Here is a 24162-nt window from a genome sequence, read left to right as displayed (position 1 = left end):
TTTAATGTTTGTTTCTTACTGAAGTTAAAAAAAATTTTGGTAGTACTCTGGTTTGAAAACAGGACCTCACACTTGCTAGGCAGGCATTCTACGACTTGAGCCACTCTACCAGCCCTGAAGTTAAAAAATTAATGCTGCCTTACAGCACTAGAGTATTCTAAATATGACTAAGATTTACTTTTATCTGGTAAGATTAATAACATTTTCATGCCATTTTAGGGTTACTTTGTATAATTTTTGCTTTTGTCGTCTGTAAGCTGTTTCACTACCTCCTTAAGGAGGACACACACACAGAATATTCTAACCAGATCATCAGCTTTGATAAATGCAGGGTGACAGTACAAGCCTGAGGAATCCATACTTGAATAAGGACGAGTGGGTTTTAGTGCTATCCTCACCTAAAGGCAGAGTTTCATGGTCTTTCTGTTTGTGCATAATTGCTCAAAGCACAGTTTTGGTTGATTTTATTGCCTAGCAATACCACCTCATAGAAGAAGTATTTACCTGTTCAATTTATTTTCTTATTCAATGATTGAACTCTTCATGTACTGTTAGAAAAGGAATGAAAATCAGTGAGATCTTATTAGCACATATTAATTATGCAAATTAATGTATCTCAGGGCTTTGCACTTACATGGAAGGTACTGTACTACTTGAGTAACACCTCTAGACCTTGTTTGTTTGGCTATTTTTTGAGAGCAGGTGTTTCCCATTTTTTGTTTTTGTTTTTTTTTTTTTTTGAGCTGGACTGGCCTGGATCCAATTTTCCTCATCTCATCCTCCCAAGTACCTCAGATTACAGGCAATGGCCATTGGTGCCTGGTTCAGTATGGCCTTTTCATACATCTATGTGGTGTACTTTGATCAGAAACACTCTTCTACACACCTCCTGCTTATCCTCTTCCTTTCCTCAAATAGTCCCTTCTACTTTCATGTCTTTTAAAATACTCATATGTCACAGAAAAACTCTTCCTACATAGAATTGTTTGCACATGTCTTTATATATAGATACTTCAAATATAAAACTATTCTGATAACATACACTTTGAAAGATATTAATGTAAACTTTATAGATACATGTAAAAAATTTTTGAAAAATACATAAAAATATAGAATTTTTTTGTATAAACACGAATACTCCATATAAATGTATAAGATAAATAAATGTTCCTATTTGAAAAATTCACAGAATAAATATCTTTGTACCATACTACATAAGAAAAAATGGTGAGCAGAAAGCCCTTGACCTGGTACATCTCATTGGCCCTTGATCTTGATACTCACAAAAGTACTAATTTTGCTTGGCACCTGTGGATCATATGTAAAGGCTAGTTACTTACAAAGCTGAGATTGTGAAGATTGTGTTGAAGGGTAGTCTTGGTGAAGAAGTGCCCCCATCTTCAAATTAATCAGAACAAAATGGGCTGTAAGACAGCACCTGGTTTAGAAGCACCAAGCCATTAGCTCAAACCAAAATTCCACAACCCAAACAAGACAAAAACTAAAATATGAACTCTATACCTTTCTGAGACTGGTGTATTTTACTATTAGCAAGAGAAATTGGCCTAACACAAGCAGGTTGTATATTCAGTCCTATCCAGAATCTATTTAAAAAAAAGGGTTTGTGGTAGAAAAAAAAAAAAAAAAAAAAGCCTTGGTATTTAGTCTTCCTGGATTTGAAGGAGGACATTTATTAGCAAGTACCTTGCTAGACAGGGACATATAGGAAAATGAAGATAATGATAACTCCACATGAATAATAGATTTTGCAAGGTATTACCAGGACCCAGAAAATGGAAAAAATGGTGGCTACACCTGATGGGCCTGGAGGCTTTTATTCAGAAAATAGAAAAGCCAAAGGAGAAGGTGCTACTGCTGACAATTTTGAGATCTTCAGGGAAAGAGGCAAGATGATGTCTCAGAGGCTGTGAATAACACATGAAATGAAAAAGGTGTTGAAAATTACTTCTAAGTTGATCTTACCAAGTTTGAAAAGGCAGATTCCAGGTTCTGGGAGAGTATATTAGTCAGCTTTCACCCTGTAACAAATTCTTGTGGTAGTGAAGCTATAAGGGTTAATGTTTTTTGGTTCCTAGTTATGGAGGTCCCATCCATGATGAACTGTTTCTGTGGGATTTAGACATGGAGCCTGGCAGCACATAGGATGAGGAGCATGTGATGGAACAAAACCATGAACACCATGGCAGTGAGCAGAAGAGCAGAAGTAGAGTAGTGTCTTTTGAACTTCCTTGATGGCTTGTCCCAATGATCTGAAGACCATACTTGGCCCCAACTCTTATAGGCTTGAAAACCTTCCAGTAGTCCCAAGCAAGGGACAAACCCCTCACTTATTTGCCTTTGGATGATATTGGTTCAAACAACACCAGGTAGGAGGCAATGGGGAATGATTTGTCAATAAGTAGTAAGTTACAACAACAATAAGGTGTCATGCTTTCTGTACATGCAGGTGTGTTTGACAATATATTCATTCCAAGATTGGACCTTTATGCAGGAATGCATAGAAGTGGTGGGGTCAGACTATCATTTTACAGAGTCTATGAAATTAAGCTTAAAGAAACTTGTGGAAGCAGGCGCATGAATGAGTTTATGAATATGTCAGTTTCTTTTTATCAGAATGCTAAAGTATCTCCCTGTGATTTTTCTCCTCTGTTTAAGGTCATCATTGAAGGAGGGGGCATCATTACCATGTAAGGAAGAGGGGATAGCAGGCATGTTGAAGCTCCCAGACTTAAATCCTTAGGTGTGCCTGCTGCAGCACCTGGTATTGTTGCACTGTGAGGAACCAGTCCAGTGCTCAACCTGGTATTGAAGCTTGGGAATATGCTGTACCTTCTGAATGTGGGTCTTCATGGCAACTTGGGGTCAAACAGACCTCTTGTCTAACTACTCCAGAGTGGTCTTTTTTTTTTTCAAGTTTCAGAGATTTATTATTCAGTGTAATAAATCCAACAAATGAACATGATATCATGCATTCAGAGGAGAAATATTTCCTGTTTCTGTGGAAAATTGTGCGATGGCTTCTGAAAGACCTTCATTTTAAGCAGCTTTATAGTGAGGCATTTGACTTAGAAGTCTGGGCCTTCTTTCTTCAGTTTGCTGTAGTCCACATTCACTGAGTAGAACTTGTATTGATCATTGGGACCCACTTTGTTCCAGGGTTCTGGGTTATTCTTCCTGTCCCAACTGACATCTGGATTGAACAATGCCAGACGCATCATATACTGTGCTGCTCCTGTACCTCCAGCGCCAATAAACACGAAGAGGGGGATTTCTTAGCCTGGCTGACGATCTGGCGGAGCATGTTTGCAGCAAAGGTCTGTGGTCCGAAAAGCTAGAATACTCTTATCAGGCCAGAGACTGAACACCCTCTACCTCCAGAGTGTTTTTATTTGTTTTAATTGTTTTTTTTTTTTAGTCTTCACTCTTGTATTCTTTGTACAGTTCTGGTGAGAAAGCTTCACTTTCTCCTTGTACTTATTAGCTGTGGTCCTTTGTTCACATGTTCTTACTTTGGGTAGTACAGTTTAGGTTGAGATTTCAGGTGTAAGAAATGCTTGTCCATGAAGAGAAGTGTATGATCCCAGTTCCTGAAATGTGACAACATCAGGCCTTTCCTCCTGGTCAAGTGAATATTTACCTGGCCTGGCCTAGAACTACAACTTTTATGAGATCGCAGGGTGTCCCAATGGGAAAATGAGTGTGCCATGGTAGTGAGCAGAACTTAACTCACCAAAGAAGCCTGAAATGCTTTTTGCAAATACCATCCTGTACCCTAGGAGGATGAGGATGTTAGAAAGGGCCTGAAAAGGTTGATACAGACCCGGGCCTCCCAAGTACAGCACCTCAGTGTGTGGTCTGAGTCTCTGCTTGTGCAGCTTTGCACTTTTCCTTCCTCGCCCTGAGGTGGACTGTTCAGATGGGTGAACTCTTGCATCCCACCCATTATGTGCAGTGACCTGGCCCAGGCCCAGGCCCTATTAGGACTTCTCAGCACTGAGCTCTAGGCCTCCCCAAGACTTCAGTTGGTGGGAGGTTGTGGCTTCATTCCTTATTCTTGGGGCATTGGTGACTGCCCTGAATTAAAGCAAGTGTTTAGAGGCCAGTGTCACATGAGTGCCCACTCCACAGTCCAATTCTTCATAGGGCTGTCATAAATTCCTAAACTGAAGCTTTCTTCACATTGCCCAGCTCACTGCATAGGCTGTGCGTATGCATATGAGGTTCAAAGGGGAGATGTTGGGAAGGTGTTGAAGGTTTGAGGTTTTTGCAATCTCTGACATAATTGGAGTTGTCTGGATAGTATGTTCAAAATTTAATTTCAGATGGAGACAGGACCTGAGCTTATTGAAGTCACAGTTATCAGAACAGCACCAACTCAAGAGGTCTACAAGGTCTCAAGGGTGGCCACTTGTAACTTTTCATTCTTTTTCTTTCTTTTTTTAACTGGCAGTACTGTGGATTCAACTCAAGGGCACATGCTTGATAGGCAGGCTTTCTACTACTTGAGTCACTCCACCCACACTTTTGGTTTTTTTTGGGGGGAGGTGGCTTGGGGTGAGGTTTTAACTCTTTCCTTCTTTCAAAACAAACATGCTATTACTGCTGGAGTAAATATTCCTTTTCATTCGCCTGAATCTTTTCTGGAACATAATTGCCATATAAATCCATTTTACCCCTACAAGACATAACTCTTATGTTTTTGGTATTGTATTTTTATTTCCTTGATTTAAAATACTAGATTGAAACATGAGCTGTGAGAAATACCTGACCATCTACCTCATTCCAAAATCTAATGTATGAACATTGACCCTACATTGACTTCCTCTGTCTTAGCCTTTCTGAGTTTCCCCTCCTTAACTGACATGAGGAATTTTCTCCATGAGACATTGTGTGTGGCATTCTTTGAGTATACCTGTCTACCATTTTCAGGAGGAATATGCAAGAAGATCCCAGGAGTATGATCAGATGCAGGTGCCAGGACTGGAGGACCAGGACAAAATAAGCTGAATGCAGTTATCCCACAGATTGACACAGATCTCCAGGGAAGGAAGTCTGATTCTGGCAAAGGCTACCCCTGGATTCTGTCATTTTTGAATTCACTTAGTCAAATGGAAGATCCTCTTCCTGTCACTCAGGCCTTGGGGATCCAGCCCTATATCCATGAGCCATTCAGCGTGGCTGTTGCTTGTCTGGAGCAGCCCTCCAGTGAGAGGGCTAGTGGTATGAGGTCCACTTTCTATCATGGTTGCATCACAGTCTGGCCATATTTGTCTCTTGTCTGCTACGTAGAGAGTTCTTAGACTACTGAGCTCCAGTAGCTGTGTGGTCCCTTTTGCTCTAGAGTCTGTGACCTGAATTCACTATTGGGGTCTGTGCTCTCCTGTTGCTTGCAGGATGGGCCTGGGCCATGAGCTGGGAACCCTGTTAGAGCCCTCGGTCCTGTGATGTGGCTTCATTCTACCTTGCAGTCCTTGCTGGGAGGTTCTTCCCCAAACCCATGTCTCCCAGACTGAGTTGATAGTGTGGTGGCCGTGGGAAGCTCCTGACTGTACAGTTTTAGAGTTTGGGGTGCTGCCAATCTGTCCTCATGTCTCCTTTCTCTTTACTTGGACCTTGTTTCCCTTGGGATCCTTGAGGTTCAAGGGAAGCATGGGCTATAGTCTATGACCTGTCCCCTCAGGAAATGCTTCTCTGCACTGTCTATAAATCCTTGAATTTCCATGAATCCAGCACATTGTCAGAACATTGGAAGTATGGATTCACATCTGCATGTGGTTGGGTTTTGAGTGAAGGGGATAATTTTGCCCTTCCTGACTTAACTGTCAGTTTTCCACAGGTTGTTTCTAGACACTGTTTAGAATTAAATGCTGATTAACTTTGGCCATGACTTCAAGAGCAAGGCTCCTTTTGATGGCAAGTGTGCACAGATTGTTCTTGCCTGAGCCTGAGCCACCACCCTAGACCTGGAGACCACACTAATCCCTCCTCATGCACCATTGGCCATCAGAAACTAGCCAAGTCTTTCCCCTCCCACAGGTTACCAAGTGCTTAAAAGTCTTTGCCTCATACCAGTGGATCACTCCTGTTATCCTTGCTACTCAGGAGGAAGAGATTGGGAGGATGTGGTTAGTTCATGGGACAAAATCTCTGAAATATCTGATGGAGGAAAGGGCTGATGGAATGATTGCAGTGGTAGATCAACTACCTGGAAAGCATGAGGCTCTGAGTTCAAACTCTATTACTGACCCCCTTCCCCACCATAGCCGGAAAAGTCTTGAAACACAAAGCTCAATCTAATTGTCCCCTGCTCACTACTATTCAACTGCATGTGGCAGAGATTACAGTACACACTGGGGTTCCCTCACTCACATATAAAATTCTTTAATACATCCATGTGTTCTGTCTGGAATGTTTCACATGACTCAAAGAATCTGGTTGTCTTACTACCAGGGAACATACAAGATTGCAACACCAGGACTTTCCTCCTAGTCCTCCCCTAACCTGGCCTAGGAACCACTCCTCTGAGATCACAGTCTATCCCTTTGGAAATATGAGCATGGAATTATCTCAGGATATTCCTGGCCCCAGCTCCCAGTGAAAGAAGCAGTGTCCAGTCTGAAGAGCAGGTTCTACTTAACTATAATGAATATCAAGACCGGGCTGGGTAAGGACCATGGAGGAGGCCTGGACTACTGAGGGCTGTGGCTGGAATCTGGTATTTGGTCCTGGCCCTATGCCAAATAGGGGAGCACTTTTCCTATAACTCAGATCTCATGGTATGGAGCCCATGTCAGATTGGATGGAAGGAACTGTAAGAACTGATGAATCAGAGACTTTATAAGTTAATTAACACAGGAAATGCCTTCCTGGCTCTGCCATTTTCTAAATCATGCTGTGTTGTTGAGAGCAATTCTACATGACTCAGTCTCCTATTGTGACTTGTAGGTGGCACCAGGAGAGTGGTGAACACCACAGAAGCCTGAAATGGTGAGTTTTTGAATGGTGTCCCCAGCCCTGGGAAGATGAGAAGGTTACAACCATCCAGAAATAGTTGCTATAGACCACAGGCCTCCCCTCTGCACCTCTGGAGTCTGTGAGCATTGCTGCAGCTTTGCACTCCTATAGAGAGGGGGAATGGCAGATGGGTGAACTCTGGCATCCTGTCCTCTGTGTGCAGGTGACTTGCTCCAGACCCAGAGCCCTGTCAGGGCACCCTGCACACAAGTGCCATGATTTCCCAACAGACAGTAGGCAGAGGTTGTGAGTTCCTGCATGGGAGGACCTATGGTCCTTTGAGGTTCTCACTTCCTCTAATATCCACAGGGGAGAGGTGATTGCCCTGAATTGCCTAAATGTTTGAAAATGGGCTCTCAAATCAAGGGCTCCTACACCTTGTCTTTTAGGGCTATTATAAATCCCTAAATTTACAGCTATCTTCACATTGCCCAACTCATGGGAAAGGCAATGCAAATGCATTTGAAGTTTATGAAGAAGGTGAAATATTGGGAATGTATGGAGGGTTTGAGGTTTTTGTCCTCTCTGACATAATTTTGGTGTCCTGGCCTGTGTGTAGACCATATGTTCAAAACTTAATTGCAGATGTAGGTAGGACCTGACCGTATGGAAACGGGTTGTAGTAGCAGTTTTCATGTATTTTGAAGTATTTAAATGTCTGTTGAGATGCATCTGCGACTTAAAAATGTGTATTTTAATCTCTGTTGGAGATTTAACCTCTCTTGGAGGTTTTCCAACTACGCCTTTGCTGTTGATTTCCTGTTGTATTGCAACATGATCTGCAATCCTACTTTGGTCGTCTGCCTCCTACCAAACTCCTAATTTTGGATATCAATCCACTTCTGGTAGATTTGCCATTCTTTTTCACTCCTCCTTCTTTTCTGTCAAGAGTTTTCCATAGGACACCATGTAGGGAATTCTGAGTATATGTAGTTGTGTTTGATAAACCCCATTCAGGCTCTGTTTAATTTAGTCTAATGAGGGTGCTACCTCTGTATGACTTCAGGAAGGTGACTGGTGACCAGAGAGCAACCATATGGTATGGCCTGTTATCTTTTTTGAACAAATGCTCAGAAGTTGTAGGGAGTGAACTAAGAATTAGTGGTATCAGAATTGAATTTTATGAAACCCAGTTGGTATTTGAATGCTGGTTGTTATTAACAACACCATATATTTGTTGTCAGAAGTGATAGCAAAGAAATACAACACTGGTTATAACATTGAGGTTCTTTGTTGAATGTTTGGCAGTGTTACCAGAGTGTCCATTCTTGGTGCCTAGGTCTTGTGTAAGATGAGCTCAGGGAAGACACAGAAGTAGAGTGAGAGTGAGGCAAAGTTCATCAAGGAAAGAATACATTTTGGATAGATTTCCTAGGTAACAGTTAGGCAGTAACCACTGAATATACAAAGCAAACCTAACATGGAGGAAGAGATCACAAGGTTTCTGAAAACACACAGTGTAATTAAAACTTCCCAACTCACATTGAACAAAGATTGAAGTACTCTACCAAGGTCCCAAGATGTCACCAGATGATTTTGAGTATCCCCCTCACTTTAAGATGGGGGGATGACAACGGTGTATGACAACTGTTTCTGGAGCAACAGATATATACTTTAAAAATGCTCAAGAGCCTGGCACCAGTGGCTCATGCTGGTAATCCTTGCTATTCAAGAGGCAGAGGTCAGGAGGATTGCGCTTTGAAGCCAGCCCAGGCAAATAGTTCATGAGACCCTTTCTCCAATAGTCCTTCACAACAGTAGGTCTGATGAAGTGGCTTAAGGTGATGGCCCTGATTTCAAGCCCCAGTACCACCAAAAAGAAAGAAAGAAAGAAACAAAAAATGCTCAAGCCCATAAACCATATCCCTAATGATGGGGAGGACAGAAAATCTTTTGTACATTTTAATTATATAAAGTTACACTATCTTTGTTCCACTCTCAGCAGAATTTTCTTTTAAGGGGGTAATGGAGGATTGCTGCTCTGTAAATTATGGATAGTTTAAATTTAGTAGGAAGTTTTGATGGTGTATGGATTTGTCATCTGAAGTTTCATAAGTGTTTGCTTATTGTGTTTTTTGCCAATACTTGGAATGTTCTAATTTATTACACTTGTCCTTTTAGCATTAAACAGCTTCTTTGTGTTCTGTCACATGCCCTTACTGATGACATCTGGTGTTGTTTTTCCTACTTGTTTCTTCATGTTATTTAAATTGGACCTCCATCCTTCTCTCACACCCTAACTCACCCCTCCTGCCCTGCCTGTCTTCCTTCTTTAGTGTTTCATTGTTCTATATAACTAGTGTTCTCTTTTTCATTTGAAGACCACTTGCTCATAATAAATTTAGCAAAATGAAGTATTGTATATTAAGCTGTGTTTCTACAGTCATGCTGAAATCCTTTCTTTACTTACGTATTCATTTATTTTTGTTGGTACAGTGGGAGTGAACACAGCCTTGTGGTTACTAGGCAAGCATTATACCATTTGAGACACTCTGCCACGTGCAGTCCTTTATTCAAGTAGTTCATTATGTTATCACATTTTCTCTCCACACAGGATAGCAAGTGTTTTTCAAATGTATGGTTATTTCTTGAACATACTAAAATCCTTTCACAAGTAAGCTAAATGCATTTCAAATAACAATGTGCTGCTCATGGCAGTGCAGGTACATTATGTATGTTCCCTTCTCTTTATCCACACCCCATATGTAAGTCTTTAAAATTTTTCATAAGCTATGATCATCTGGTGTATAGCTGACATTACAATGACTTGAGTCAATGTTTTCTGTGGATGCCAATAGGGATGAAGAAAGTAAAGATTTTCTGTACATCCTGTTAAGATGAACAAAGGAAGTCAGGTTGTAACTGGACCCATTCCCCCTTGCAGATGACTATGCAAAACTCTCTACCCAGCCCTAAAGAAAAAAAGACATCCACCTTAAGCCATGACCTGCCCATAAGCCATTATGTCAGGAGGGTCAGGGGTCATTGAGGATCATCCAGTGACCTTCTTGAGTCTTCTCTACCCACCTCCTTTATCTGCCCTCAGTCTGTAAGCTGCAGTGGGCTTCAGCTCTCTTGCTGGGATCCCTCTCCACAGGGCCACTTCTCCACAATAAACCCTGTGCTGGCATTTGAGTCATCTCCCACCTATCCATTCCATACTGTTCTTTCGTTTCTAACATATGGTGTTGAAACCTGAGGCAGTTGTGTGGGTTCAACTCCCATGTCTCCACTCTCACAACTTGGAAAGTAGTGGCGAGCAGCAGCTTTTTCCAGGTTCACTCTTGGATCCTCAGTAGAGGTTCAAGTCTTCCTCATCCCGGCTGTCTCTCCCCCTTTTCTTTCGCTGCTCTCCCACCCTTTCTCTCTTTCATGTCTCCTCCACAGGCCATCTCCCAAGTTGATGAACCTCTGCCCAACACCAAACTTCAATTTTGGTGAGTTGTCCCCCCCATTCAGGTGTCTCTGCTGTCCTACCCTGGACATCCTGTTGTACCCTGGACATCCTGTTGTGGACCATGACAAAGCTCTAGCAGGGGGAGAGACTCCCTCCATCCACCAACTGGATGGATTCACTTGCTGTTTTCTGGGGACACCTAGAAAATATCTATGTGCATGCCCAGATAGGCTAGCAGTTGGCAGTGGGGATGCTCCTGATCTCTGGTACATCTATCCTACCAAGTAGGGCCACTGTGGGTTTACCCACCACCTTTTTTTTTTTTTTTTAATTAATTTTTATTGTTTTATTATTCATACATGCATACAATGCTTGGGTCATTTCAACCCACCACCTTTCGATATCAGTCTGTGTCCCACAGGAATTATCTCCATGTTGGACCTTAAGTCCCATGGAAATTGTCTCAATTTAGATCTTTGGACCCACTGGAACTGTCTCAATTTCCATTCCTCAATTTCCAATCCACAAAATGGCTCAAAATCATCCAAGGCCCTAAGGGGCAGTCCATTGGCATGTGTCCTCAAAACCTTCAGACTCTGGAGTACACGAAGACCATTAAACCCAAAGGCTAATTTTATATTGTAAGATGATTTGGCCCCTATATAAATTAGACAATAATAACCATGGGCCCAAACAGGCCCCTTTCTAATTCCAAATTCATCACAATCTTAAAAACTTCAGATGCTATGTGACATGGTCTGAGGTTTCCCTATATCAAGGTCTCTGTTTATCTATGCTCCAGTCTCCCCTTCCTCTTGTTCTCCTCCTAAAGAAAAATACTCCCCCCTCCCCATATTTTTCTCCCCACGTTTATCTTCCATTGAAAACCACCTTCTCTGACTTCAGTGGACCCTATGTCATCCTTTTCTCTTTCCTCATCTCACAAGATATTAAAAGTGTTTAACTTTGAAACTCTTCTCTCTAAATCTGTCAAAGAAATGATGGAGGTTATTTTTACCTCTCCTACTCTATAGCCTGCTCCTGTCTCCTCTCCCAGACTGGCCATCTGTGTGAGGACAACAGAAAGAAATGCCAAGGAGAAATGGAAAGAAAATCCTGGTCAAGTCACACTGTCATTTCTCTGGCCTCATGAGTGACTCACATGATCCCAGCACTGCAACGTGAAAACAATTGCAAATCTAAATGATATATGGCTGATGATTGGAGCTACTTTTCTGTCCTGATCTCCAGGTCTTCCAACTAACCCTAAGCCTCTGAATGTGCCTAAACACTTTAACAGTTTTTCTCCTGTAAGCCTTGCTTTGGAGAAGGGCTGATTTACCACTGCAGATGTGTCAAGACCAGAAGTGGTAACAGGCCATATGCAGGTTGCTGCAGGTGGTGACCTGGGGTGGTCTGTTCATTCTCCTTGCCAAGGTACCATGTGGTCTGGATTATGGACCCACGCCCTCAGCCTCACTTGCACACAGGCTGGAGGGACCAAAGACAGAATTTCAATTCTATGTCTTAAAAATGCCCCGTGTATTTGAATTTAAAATCTCAGTTTTCTAGGTTATGGCATTTGCTAAAAGGCAAAAGGACAACTTTCCTGAGTTCTGCTATAGATTCAATAAGGCATTGGGATTTTTTTTACCGGGCCCCTTACCTAAGATTAACTCTTCAGGACTTAATTCATTCTACCTTTTCCATGCTTCCTAGCACCAGTTTCAATGCAGATGTAATCCTTTTTACCACAACTGTCTGCCCCTTTTTCAGCCTGTCATACAAATTCTAATTTAAAAAATTTTACTATGAAATAAGGAGGTGGATTTATGCATCCTATATCCTTTGTCCTTGCAAGTATATGAGATGCCAACCCTAGACAAGACTAGGCTCCCTAAATTTACTTTAAAGATTTGCCTACTAACAAAGTTACTGTAGCCCAAGGTAAACTACTATTAGAGATTATTAAAACATCCTGAAGTCATAAATGTAAAGCCTTCAATAGCTTTGAGTATACTCAGAAATAATGTAATTGTTTTGTGTGCCATTGGGTGAATTTTCTGTATGTTTGTTGTATGATTAACCTATTAGATACAAAAATGTGATAGCTATGGCAACAGTCTTATTGGAGTCTGACTCAAAACACTTTCCTAGAATTGACTCTTGCTTTAGCTATCAAGGTGCCCAAAATGAATCCTAAAAGAAGATCATGGGACACCTCTCAATTTGCTCCTAAAAATTTAAAAATAACTGATCATTGTACTTGTGGCCACTTAGTTAATTTTCACATGTTCTTGAGCTCTAGGCATGGTTAAATTAACATTTATGGCATGCCTAATTTAAAACTTTCCTGCATATGTATGTGTTTATACATCTTAAGGATAAATCTCATTATAAGGTTAATGCCAAGAAGTGAAAGGCTTCTGTTCTCTTCTCCCCCACCTCTTCTGCTGCTACCCTATTGGGACCTTGCCCTCTTTGAACACTTTCTCACTTTTGTTTTCCAGAGGATCCAGGCTTTTGTCCACCATAAACCTTGTGCTAGTATTAGAGAAATATCCCTGCCTATCCATTCCATGTCATTCTTTCATTTCTACCACATCCATTTTGCAATTATCTACCACTGTTTTCTTTATGTAATCTAAGTTCATAGCTTCTTTTTTCTCTTCACTACAGAACTCTGGTTAACAGTTTATACACTGGTGACATATTTGGTAAATTTTACACTGTTTTCTTTCTCTTCATGGTGCATAATTTTAATCAACTTTTCTTCATGTTGATTCTTTGTCTTCTTTCTCCAGTCCACAATTGAGTACCTATAGTGATGGTTTCATTGAACTTGTTTTACATACATGTTTATAATTTCTTTTTCTTTTTGTGGTACTCAGGGTGTACATCTTCAGCCACTCCATTAGCCATTTTTATGTTAGGTACTTTAGAGATCGGGTCTGCTGAACTGTCTGCCCTGGATGGGTTCAAACCATGTCCTCCTGATCGCTGCTTCCTGAGTAGCTATAATTGGAGGCATGAGCCACTAGCGCCAGGCACATCTTCATAAAATCTATATATTCCTTTTGATGATTGCTAAGTCTTTATAGATACTATCTTCTTCACGCATTGTTTTCACATTTTCCCTGTTTGTATGTCATAGTTTCCTGCAACTTTTTGATTCTACCGTAGACATTTTCCAGAAGGTCTTTGTAAAATGAATGCACTGCCTGAGATTTTTCACAAATTGATATTCTCTATTGAAGAGCCATGTTTCTCAGTCTCTCCCTATTTCTTGTGATTTCTTATCATTGTTTGGGAAGAATGGACCTGTCAACCCTAGTGATACTTGTGTCAGGTATGAACTGAGTTCTTGTTCAAAATTAAAGAATGACTGCCTCAACAGTGAGTAGATGCAAACTCACAGGTCTGTATTAAGGAATGAAAGGGTCAAGACTCTACAAGGGAGGGAACAGAATAAAGTGATCCAAGACATAGCTGGTGAGCTGGTTAGGGGAATTTATGCTACTTGGGCACTTTGAGGAATTGAAGTTCCATGAGTCTTTCTGATAGTTGAATGTTTGCATCAGTGTTCTTGACAGGTTGATTTTGGAAAAAAATCTCTTAGGTGGGTTTGGTCACAGAGATTTGGCACTGAGGACATCCTTTAGAGGCAACTCTCTCCTACCTCTCTGTATCTGTTTCTTAAAGATGTGTGTTGCCCTACCTGCCCTTGGGTGTTTTTTCAAGGTGACTCCCTTCTTTATTATCTCTAAAATATGTTTGTGTTGTGATGCCCTGTTCTGGCTAGCTTTGATCTGTGCTTTTTCAGTCCCCTCCCTGGGTATCCCAGGCTAACTTCTGTCACTAGGTGAGACATATCACAACATGTGGTTCTCTTTACCTAGAGTTGTGGTAGTGATAATAGAGAACATTTCCCACTTCCCCTGGAAGTTTTGGTTGTAAAAAGGTCCACAGTGATGGATTGGGGCAGTAGATTTTTTTTCCAAGACAGTACCTGAGCGAAAATTTAAGATTTCAAAATGGATAATCCACCCCACCAAACAACCAGTATCAAAAGTTGGAACGACTTGTCTCTGAATGTCATTGGAACATACTGGTAGGATTTTTGTAGGTGAAATTAACAAATTTGTAAATTCTGCTAAAGCCAGCCCCAAAGCCATTTTGGCTTTCAAATTTAACTACACTCTGCCTTCAACCTTTCTTCACTGACACTTTAGTTTTCTGACCTTTGTTTTTATGGATTTCTGGTGAAGGACATTAATGCTTATATAGAGTGCCTTGAGTTCAGACACAATGCACTGTCCATTCATCATAATTCTTGGAGTCAGGAACTGTTGATTTTAAGTTTGGGATATCTCCCTCTGTGTCCTTCTATGGAGAAATCTGAAGAAGTATGTGACTCAATCTTGGTCATAATGAACATGTGTTCCCCTCACTGCCCCTTCCCTTCATGAACAATGTGGAAAGCAGCCTATCAAAGGCTATGAGGAGCCCAGAGAGTCAGCCTGACCACACCTCTGCCCTGGGAGAAAATTTTCACCATAGCTTCCCCATGAACCTTCATATAGCTTCCTGGGCAGTCTATGTCCCTTGCTGCCTTAAGATAATTGCTACCTTCATGAGTCTCTGTGACCCTTCAGTTATATAAAGAATATGCCTTTCAGTGCCCTTTTCATTTTTTATTGCTCTGTTGGTATCAGGATACCTTAGGTGTGAATATGGTATTCAGAGAACAAATGAAATCAAAGTCAATGTTAGATGTCTTGTTTTAATGTACACAGTTATTTCTCTTATATTAATCAAGTCAGAAGAGAAGGAAGAAGTATGTGAGTTAAATAAACATAAGTTGAAAACATATTCCTTCTGTTCCTGTTGAATAAATGGAAACATGTAATTCATTACTATGTCACCAAATTTATACCCAACTCATTTATGATACCATAAACATTTTTAAGAAGTTAATAATTTCAAGTACCTGCATGAGTTAGCTTTTCTCCTCATTTCCTCAGTCTCCCTGACTTATTTATGTGTGCCCTTTAAAATTGGAGAACCCATGTGAAAAAGCAGCAACTCAGTTACTAAAAATGAGAGAAGTCTCACCTTGCATTTCATTGCATAGCAAAGAGGATGGAATGAATCATGGCTGATGTGGTGAGACTTTCTTGGCTAAAAAGCAGGAAGTCTTTGATGAGGACTAATCAAGGATTTGGGAAACCTGATGGCTGAGAACCATGTCTTGTCTGTTGCTAAGGAATTATGTCCTAGACTAAACAGTTAATACTCACAAATAATACTACCCTGTGACATACAGCAGTGTTTTATTGACTTGAATCCCTGGGAGCCCACCAAAAGCAACAGCCTCTGCCTGACCACCCAAGGTGAAAATCTCCCCCAACCCAGGATCTAGGATAAGTTGATGACATGAAGCAATTTTATGAGAGGTTTTTTTGGCCTAATGGGATTTGAATTTGGGCATTATGCTTAGGCAGGTGCTGTTCAAATTGAGCCAGTCCACCAGCCCTGTTTTGTGTTTGGTGTTTCATGATGGGTGTCTCATGTATTAATTGCCCAGGCAGGCTTCAATCTGTAGTCATCCTGATCTCTGCTTCCTGAGTACCTATTTTTAACTGGAAAAAAAGTATGTTGGACTGAAACGCTTGCAGAGATCAATGAGGAGACAGCGATGTTAGACTGTAAGCAGCACGGGGACAGCTCAATACGTCAGCACATGCTTTATTGGGAGAAGAATTCTTTGGAGGCCATCCCCAGCAAGAGAGCTGGAGTCCACAGCTGCTTGCTGACTATGGATAGATATAGGAAGTTAGTGGTAGAAGTCCATGGAACAAGGAAGTCCCAGAGAGAACTCCCTGGAAGGTCACTGGACAGGAATATCCTCCATCAGCCCTCTGCCACTCCAGAGATAATGGGGTCTTTCTTTGAGGCTGGATGGGAGACTTCTAGTAAATGGCTAAAGGTAAATGTTTGTTATTTTTTAGAGCTGGGTGTAGAGTTTTCAGTAAGCCACCTGTGATGAAGTGTGGCTGCCCTATACTCACCCTAACAGTTAGGATTACAGGCTTGAGCCCCCAGCATCTAGCTCACACTGAGAGAGTTAATGACACATCAACCAGTTTTCCAGGAATGACCATCTCCATCTGTACAGACTACAAGAAAAGCTTGAGTTCTCAGGACCCCCAGTGCAATATACCTAATTGAGTCTTCCCACCCTCCTGCTATAAGGTGCGCCTTTGATTTTCTTTTGCTTTGCATCACATAAACAAACCTGCCCAACTCTCATATCAGAGCAGCAGCAGGACCACCCTGTGTTGACTTGCCCACTGCTTCCCAAATAAACTTCTTGCTTACCCTATTTTCTTTTCTTGGTGAATTCTTTTACCAAGATGTGGCACCAGAAATCTCCAACACTCTTCCTATATGCCTTTTATCTTGCAGTATCCTTGCCTGACATTCTTACCCCTCCTTCTCTGATGTTATGATATCTCCATGGGACTCTGTACATGGAATTCCCTGGGTACACATGTCCCATTTTCAGGAGGAATAAGCATGAAGGGCACAGATGTATAATATAAAGAAGGTGACTGTTCTGTGGAGCCATGACAACTTTCTAGAAATGATGAAGCTTGAGCATTGGCTGTTGGAGGTTACTGTCATATAGATCAGCACAGCCAGGAATAGCACACTGATCCTGTCTCTAGTGCCTTGAGGTTCTTGCCCTAAATCATTAGCCAATCAGAGAGGCTGTTTCTACCCTTTGTGTACCAGTAGTGAGCACCAATGTAAATGATCCATGATGCACAATGGAGCAGCAAGCTATGTGCCATGTTGCCCAGTGTCCACTGATGAGAGTCTTCTCAGAACCATCAGTTTGGCAGCTGAGTGATTTACACTGAGTGCAGAACCTTAGAGGACACTTGAGTGCAACAGCAGCTGCAAATGGTGACAGCCTGGCCACACTCTGCATTTGGGCAAAGAGGGCCACAGTCATGTTAATGGATGGAATGATCCCACTTTTGATGCCACTCAGTCTTTGGGCCTAGAAGCCTGCAGGGCAGGGCCAGGCAGGGAGTCATGAACTCTATGAACTGTTCCTGTGGGCTGATTCTTCCTTGCTCACAGTCCTCACTGGACCCCTCCGCACCAAACATGAGGTTCCCATTCTGTGTGGTGTTGGCAGGGTATTCATTGGGCACTCTGGGCTTGTTTAGTTTGGGTGGGGAAGGAGCACTGCGATGCAGTGAATACTCTCTGCTCATTCTCTAGGTTGAGTTTCTGAGTTTGTATGAGACTTCCAGGTTTAGGGTAAACAGGACTTAAAATCAGACTGTCCTCTGAGGCCCAGGATTCTTAGTGCCGCCACTAATCCCTGAATGTCTGTGTATCCCCCACATTGCCAGACCCATTGGAAACAAGCAACCACATGTAAACGTTGTTGCCCTTGCAGTGGAGACTCATTCCCCTCTCTCACATACCTGTTACTGTCCTCAGACTGTTTCTCATTTTATAATGACATCATGACTAATGCAGGGCATGATTTTGGTTTAAGTATTACACTAGAGGATTTCCCCAAAAGTAAAGTATGCAGGCATCCCAGTTGTTACACAGAAGAGCTTTGCTTTTGAAGGGAGGAGAAAATAGTCCAAAGAAGTTGGGAGGGCTTGTGGAGTGGCTTCAGTGGTAGAGTGCCAGCCTAGCAGGTGTACCTGCTAGGTGCCCTAGTACCACCACTTCCAATAAATCCACTTGCTTTAGAGTTGTTTTGTTTGCACTGGTTAATTCAGGTAGGTAACCATTACTGAAGCAATATCACGACACTGGGAAGATGTGGGGCACGTTAAGTCGTAAAGGGTGGGTGGATCATACAGTTCTAATAGGAAGAGTGTTTGCTCTGGTGTACCTAGTGCTCTTTCTGTGAGATCAGGTGCTAGATCCTTAGACACTAATGGTGGAATTCCCTCTACAGACTCCTGGCCCAATTGCTAAGTGGAAGAAGCGGTTTCCACACTGAAAATTCAGGAGAAAGTTTTGTCTTTTATAACGAATCCCATGCTGGGCTGTGTAGGGACCAGTCTTAGCCTGCTAAGGGCTATAGCTGGAAACAGGTATTTGACCCTGGCCCACTGCCAAGAAAAGATCCCTTCTCCCCTTAGTGGTTCTGAATCAGAAGCCAAGGAGAAGTGCTGCAAGGATCAAACTGTAGGGAAAGACCAATCAGAGGCCAGCAGAAAGAGGCCCCACTGCTTAACAAAAAATGCATTTCCTGGTGCCTGATTTTCCAGGTCACTCTGTGCCTCTGAGATTGACTTCTGTGACTCAATTTCTCACTGTGCATTGCTTTTGTGACTGGTGATGTGCAAGAACTCAATGGTGAGTTTCTGACTTCCATTACAAACTGAGCAGGATCTGGGGATTGACACTGGCCTTAGTGGCAGAGATGGAATTGGGCCTCTCCATCACAGCCCTGAAACCTGTAGATCAAGGCACTGCTCATTTCGCTTGTCACTTGGTCTTCTCTTTTCTAGGGCTGGTAGCTGTTAGCCACCTCTCTGTGAGAGGTTCCAGAGACCCAGAACACTGTCAGGGAGCTCTGCATTAGAACTCATGCCTCTCCAGACTGTGGAAATGGCAGAAGGTCATGGGTTCCTGTGCAGGATGATCTGTGGCCCTTGGGTTCCCTGCTCCTGCCAATCTCTAGGTACATATTATTGACCTGACTAGTATAAATGTTTCAAAACTTGAGTAATATAAATGTTTCAAGTCTCAAATCCAGGGTCATTCCCACAACGAAGTACTTTTTATGGATATAATAAATCCCTAAACTTACAGTTACTCCTCTCTTGCCCAACTCACTAAAAAGGGACTGCATATGCATTTGGTATTCAAGGTGAAGACTAGATTTAGGGATGTGTGTAGAGTCTGAGATTGTTGCCGTCTCTGATATAATTATGTTGACCTTGGCCTATGTCTACACAGTATTTTCACAAATAAGATGCAGATTGAAGTAGGATATGAACATAGTGAAAGGAGGTCACAGTGTTGGAATAAGACCAACTGCAAGAGTGTTGGATGACCCCCAGGTGCCGAAAACAGACATGCAAGAGACAGAAAATCTTGGCAAGGCAATTTCTCTTGATCAAGAGTGTGCAAGCATGTGCTCACTCCAGCTAAGCAAACACGGAAGCACAAAATGACTAACAGTGATTCCTCTTTATATCCCTGACACAGTTGTACCTGCCCCTCACCTGAGATTTGTCCAGGTCAAAGGTTCACAGTCTTTCCCGATTGGCTAAAAGGCTTGGGGGATTTGTTTGGCAGGCAATAGTGTCATAAAGGAATCTGGAAGAAGGAAGGACCCTTTAACTGTGCAAGTCACCTAAGCTGGCAACCTGAGGAATTTTTAAGTAATCTCAGAGGGGAACAAACACTTTGATAGTAAAGATCGTTTTTCTTACAAAGACCCACAAGGTCTTAAGAATGAACCAGAGCAGGTCTGTGTTTTACAGGGAGGAGCAAACAGGAGCAGAAATAAAGTTGGAGATGAAGGTGATGGAAGGACACCATCTGCTCCTATAGCAGAACATCTTTCTCTGAGGCCAGCCAGTCCTTAGAGTGTCAGTAAAGGAGGTGTCATTTGCTGGTTCTTATTGGACATGGTCAGAGATCACAGACCTGGAGGAAGCAGAGAACATGCAGGGCAGTTTGCTTAGTAAGTGTTCTGTTTCTTGTCATCAATTAAGCTAGTGATTTTGATGCATAAAGTGTGGAAATTAAAAGTTTGTGCTTACCTTTTTATAGATTTTAAAAGGAAGGACACTTAGATGTCCTTCCTTAAATGAGAATAGGAAATGTGGTGGGGTGGTGGTCTTTAATCACTAGTGTTCAGCAGGATTACTTGGGTATTCTAGCTGTTCTCACAATGTAGTTTGTGACAGCTGAGAATGCATGTCACGGACAGTGGAAAATGAGATACCTTTGGGATGTGCCTGCTGGATAAAATGGCTTATCAAGTTCAGAGTTTACTTGTGTTGCTCTTGGTCCCAGATTCTGCTATGGAGTTAGTAAACTCAGAATGTCCTGAGCAATACGAGTATCTTTGGTAGTTTATTCTTGGTCTTTTTACATGATGTCTGTATGGTACTAGTAAGCTGGTGCACAGTACCATCAACCAGATAACTTCAAGATAGGAAATGGTGCTCTGCACCAGTGACTCACACCTACAATCCTATCTTCTTGAAAGCAGAGATCAGGAAGATCATGGTTTGAAGCCAGCCCAGAGCAAATCATTTGCAAGAACCTATCTCAAAAATACTGAACACAAGAAAGGGCTGGTGGAGTGGTTCACATGATAGAGCACCTACCTAGCAAATGTGAGGACCTGTATTGGCTCACATGATAGAGCACCTACCTAGCAAGTGTGAGGACCTGGATTCAAACCACAGTACCACAAAAAAACGATGGTGAATGGTGATGATACAGAGCAAATACATATGGCATTGGAAACTACAGTGGTGCCAGTGTGGTGGGATTCAGTGCTAAATTTATCACATATCTACCACTCTGCATTGCAGACTGTCCTCAGAATTACAATATGGGATGTCCATTGGTGTTGGGAATTCATTTGAGTTTTGCAATGCCAGGAAAAGACAGCACAGCTCTGGACAATGAATTGGCTCTGGATGAGAATTTGACACCTTTCCCTTTGAGCCTGTGTCAGAGTGAGCCATTTCATCATGGAAATGGGAAAAATAGTGTGTGTGGAGGTCATAGAGTGACATTTCTTGGTTTTCTAGGTTCCTCATTCCCTTCCTTGAAGTGAAACACCATGGGCTGCATCTGCACAGAGACAGTGGTCTCTACGTTTAAAAATGTTTACAACCTTCTCCTCATGTAGTGTAGGATAAACAGGCTGCATTCTTGAGTGACTTCACTTTTTCCTGTTTAGAATCTTTTCTTTTTCTGTGAAATTGATGTTTACTTAAGCAGTTAGAAATTTTTTCTGCATTTTCATGTAAAATTTTAATGATGAAATGATGCCTTAGCATGAAAGTTTCATAAATTTTGTACAGAATTGGGGAAAATTCTTTTATGGATACTTGGATGAAATAAAATTTAGTTCAGAAAATTTAATGGTATATGAATTTATCACTTGGTATGTCATGGATATGTGCTCATTTATTGAGTTGTTTGTCAAATGTTGCTGTGACAAACATCATTTAATTTGTCTAGTATTTAACAGGATTTATGTTTTGATTATATCTTGTTTGTGTTCATTAGCCCTGATGATGAACATTTTAAGGTATGGTTATTTTCTTGTTATTGTTTTTGTTGTCTTTTCTATTTCCCAATGCAGTTTGATCATTGTTGATGACAGAGCAGGTAGAATCCATGTTCCTTTGATTTCTCCTTAGTCAAGGAGGGGAGTGCTCAGAAACATAGCTGATTGCACCCCTTGCTCACTGACTGACCTGGAGCACTGTGACAAGCACAAAAACCCCTGAGGTTCTTCCAGGCAAACCTCTACTCCTCCCCATATGTCCGCTCCACTGCACCCACCCAACTGCCCACCAGTAGCTGAAGTCTGTGACAAGGTCCCAAGGACAGCATCCTTCCCTATTTTGCTCTTTCCTGACAGGCTCTGTCACACATATTTGACCATGGACATGGGCATTTGGATATCAAGCCAGGCTCCCAAGTTCTTTAGTACTATTTTAGTTATTTTTCCTGTAGGGTCTCCCATTTTGACTAAGGTTGCCTCATACTATAATCCTTCCACTGATAATGTCGGTGGAATTATTTGCATATACCACCTTACAGAGTTATTATCTGAGATGATGTTGCATTAACTTTTTGCCCAGGTTGGTCTCAAATCATGATCCTACCAGTCTTTGTCTCCTGAGTAGATGAGTTGCCAGGTATCAGCCACCACAAACCAGCACACACTAGGATATTTTTTTTTTTTTAGAATTTTTAAATCTGTATAATAATAAAATGCTGCATGAAATTATTTTACAATAAATCAAAAGTTATGGGAGTAGTTTTTAGGACTAAAGGCCTCACTTTATTTATGACTGGGGCATTTAGTGACATGTTGCTTTCAGTTTGGGGCATGAAAAGACTTGAGGATTCTCCAGTGGATGGTTGAAAATACTGGTCTGCTATAGGAGAGACGAGCTGGAAAAAGCTCTGTGAGCCCCTGAAACATAAGTGGTAGTTAGTGGTAGTCACCTACAGGGACTAGCTAAAAAATACAGGTGGCATAGTCCACAGGAAACTTCATAGACCAGAGAATACTTTCCAGGCATTGGAGGAAAACCAGAGAAACATTGAAAAAGGAGAATGTCAGAAAGATGGGAGCAGTCATCAGTGTTCAGTCAATTGAGAATTAACTAAGATTTTATAAATGAAGTATCTCCCAGATTTAGAGGTCCTTGCTTATCTGAGTGGGAAGTTTGGGATGGAATGGAGAAAGAAGGGCAGGGAGGCTGGATTTCAGTGTGGGGTGTTTCATGATCATGCTTTTCCACTGTGCAACGTCCTCTCATTTTTTCATCTCTTTTAGAGTCTCCACAACGATCCATAAGCTCCACAGCATCCCAGTTCCCAGCTGGCCCCATCTCCATCTCTTAGACCTCCTCTCTGACTACACTCTTCACTAGGATATTTCTGAATTACAGTTTTATCCTTGGTGTCACAATCATCAAAGTTCACAAAAACAAACTTCCCCCCTTTTTATCATTGCATCTGATACTGTGATTTCAGGCACTTCATTTTCACCATTATTTACAAAATTATCTCATTATTGATAATTTTCATTATCTTCTTTAATGCTATCAACAAAGATGTATTTCACATTTTTTGGTGGAATTGTGTTTTGAACTCAAGGCTTTGCACTTGTAAAGCAGGTGTTCTACTTCATAAGCCACACCTCCTCCTCCTCGAATTTAGGAGATGACTTGGATTTTGAGAATCTTCTCTTTCAGCAGTTCTCTATGGTCGCTTACCTCTTTCTAAAGCAATTGAAATTATTCATTCTGAATGAGAGAATGAAAATTGACTAATACTTACAGAGTATATCCCATGTACTCTAGTATTGCAAAAGTTGCAATGTGTTTTTGGTGAGAAGGAAAATGTGGTTAGAAATAAAGATTTCAGAAAGAAATTGTACTGAAAACAGTTAAATGTAGATACACTAAATCCTTTCTCTCCCTTGGGCATACTGGGGTTTAAAGTTAGGGATTCACATTTGCTAGGCACAGGATCTAACACTTGAGCCATGCCTCCAGTCTGCAAAATCATTATTCACAGTTGTTATCATATATAAATGTAAGTATTGGGTAATTACAGTTGCTGAGAAGATTTGAGAAATTAGTATGGGCATGGAAGGGAAGACCCTGGAGCATTCCATGATACCTGCATTGACCCTGAAACTGTGTAATGTTATTGGACAGTGTAGTGCAGGCCTTTGATGTGCCTGCTGAGGAAGTGCTAGGCCAAAGTTCAAATGTCAGAATCACAAAAATGTGGATGAAAGTCTCAGTTGTGTTGCAGCACAGTTAAAATCTGATCCCCCGGGGAGGATATTGCACAAAGATTATCTGTTGGATGCCAGTCACAGTTATTTAGTGAGATTGTGTCCTAAAATAAAAATACATAGGGATGTAGCTCTCCACTAGAAAGCCTGCCTAGCAATTAAAAGG

At 41.6% G+C, this 24162-nt stretch overlaps 1 protein-coding gene and 1 pseudogene across 1 annotated transcript in view; one reads left to right on the top strand and one right to left on the bottom strand.

Moving 5' to 3' along the window:
* Positions 1–24162, top strand: part of LOC109697186 (uncharacterized) — a 63331-nt gene that overhangs the window by 8397 nt on the left and 30772 nt on the right. The gene's annotated exons all lie outside the window — the stretch shown is intronic.
* Positions 2920–3337, bottom strand: LOC109697188 (cytochrome c oxidase subunit NDUFA4 pseudogene; annotated as a pseudogene).

Source organism: Castor canadensis, chromosome 14, assembly GCF_047511655.1.
Source record: "Castor canadensis chromosome 14, mCasCan1.hap1v2, whole genome shotgun sequence".
In the NCBI taxonomy this organism is placed as follows: domain Eukaryota; kingdom Metazoa; phylum Chordata; class Mammalia; order Rodentia; family Castoridae; genus Castor; species Castor canadensis.
Note: the sequence above shows the minus strand (reverse complement) of the source record. Positions and strands in the feature narration are given on the sequence as shown.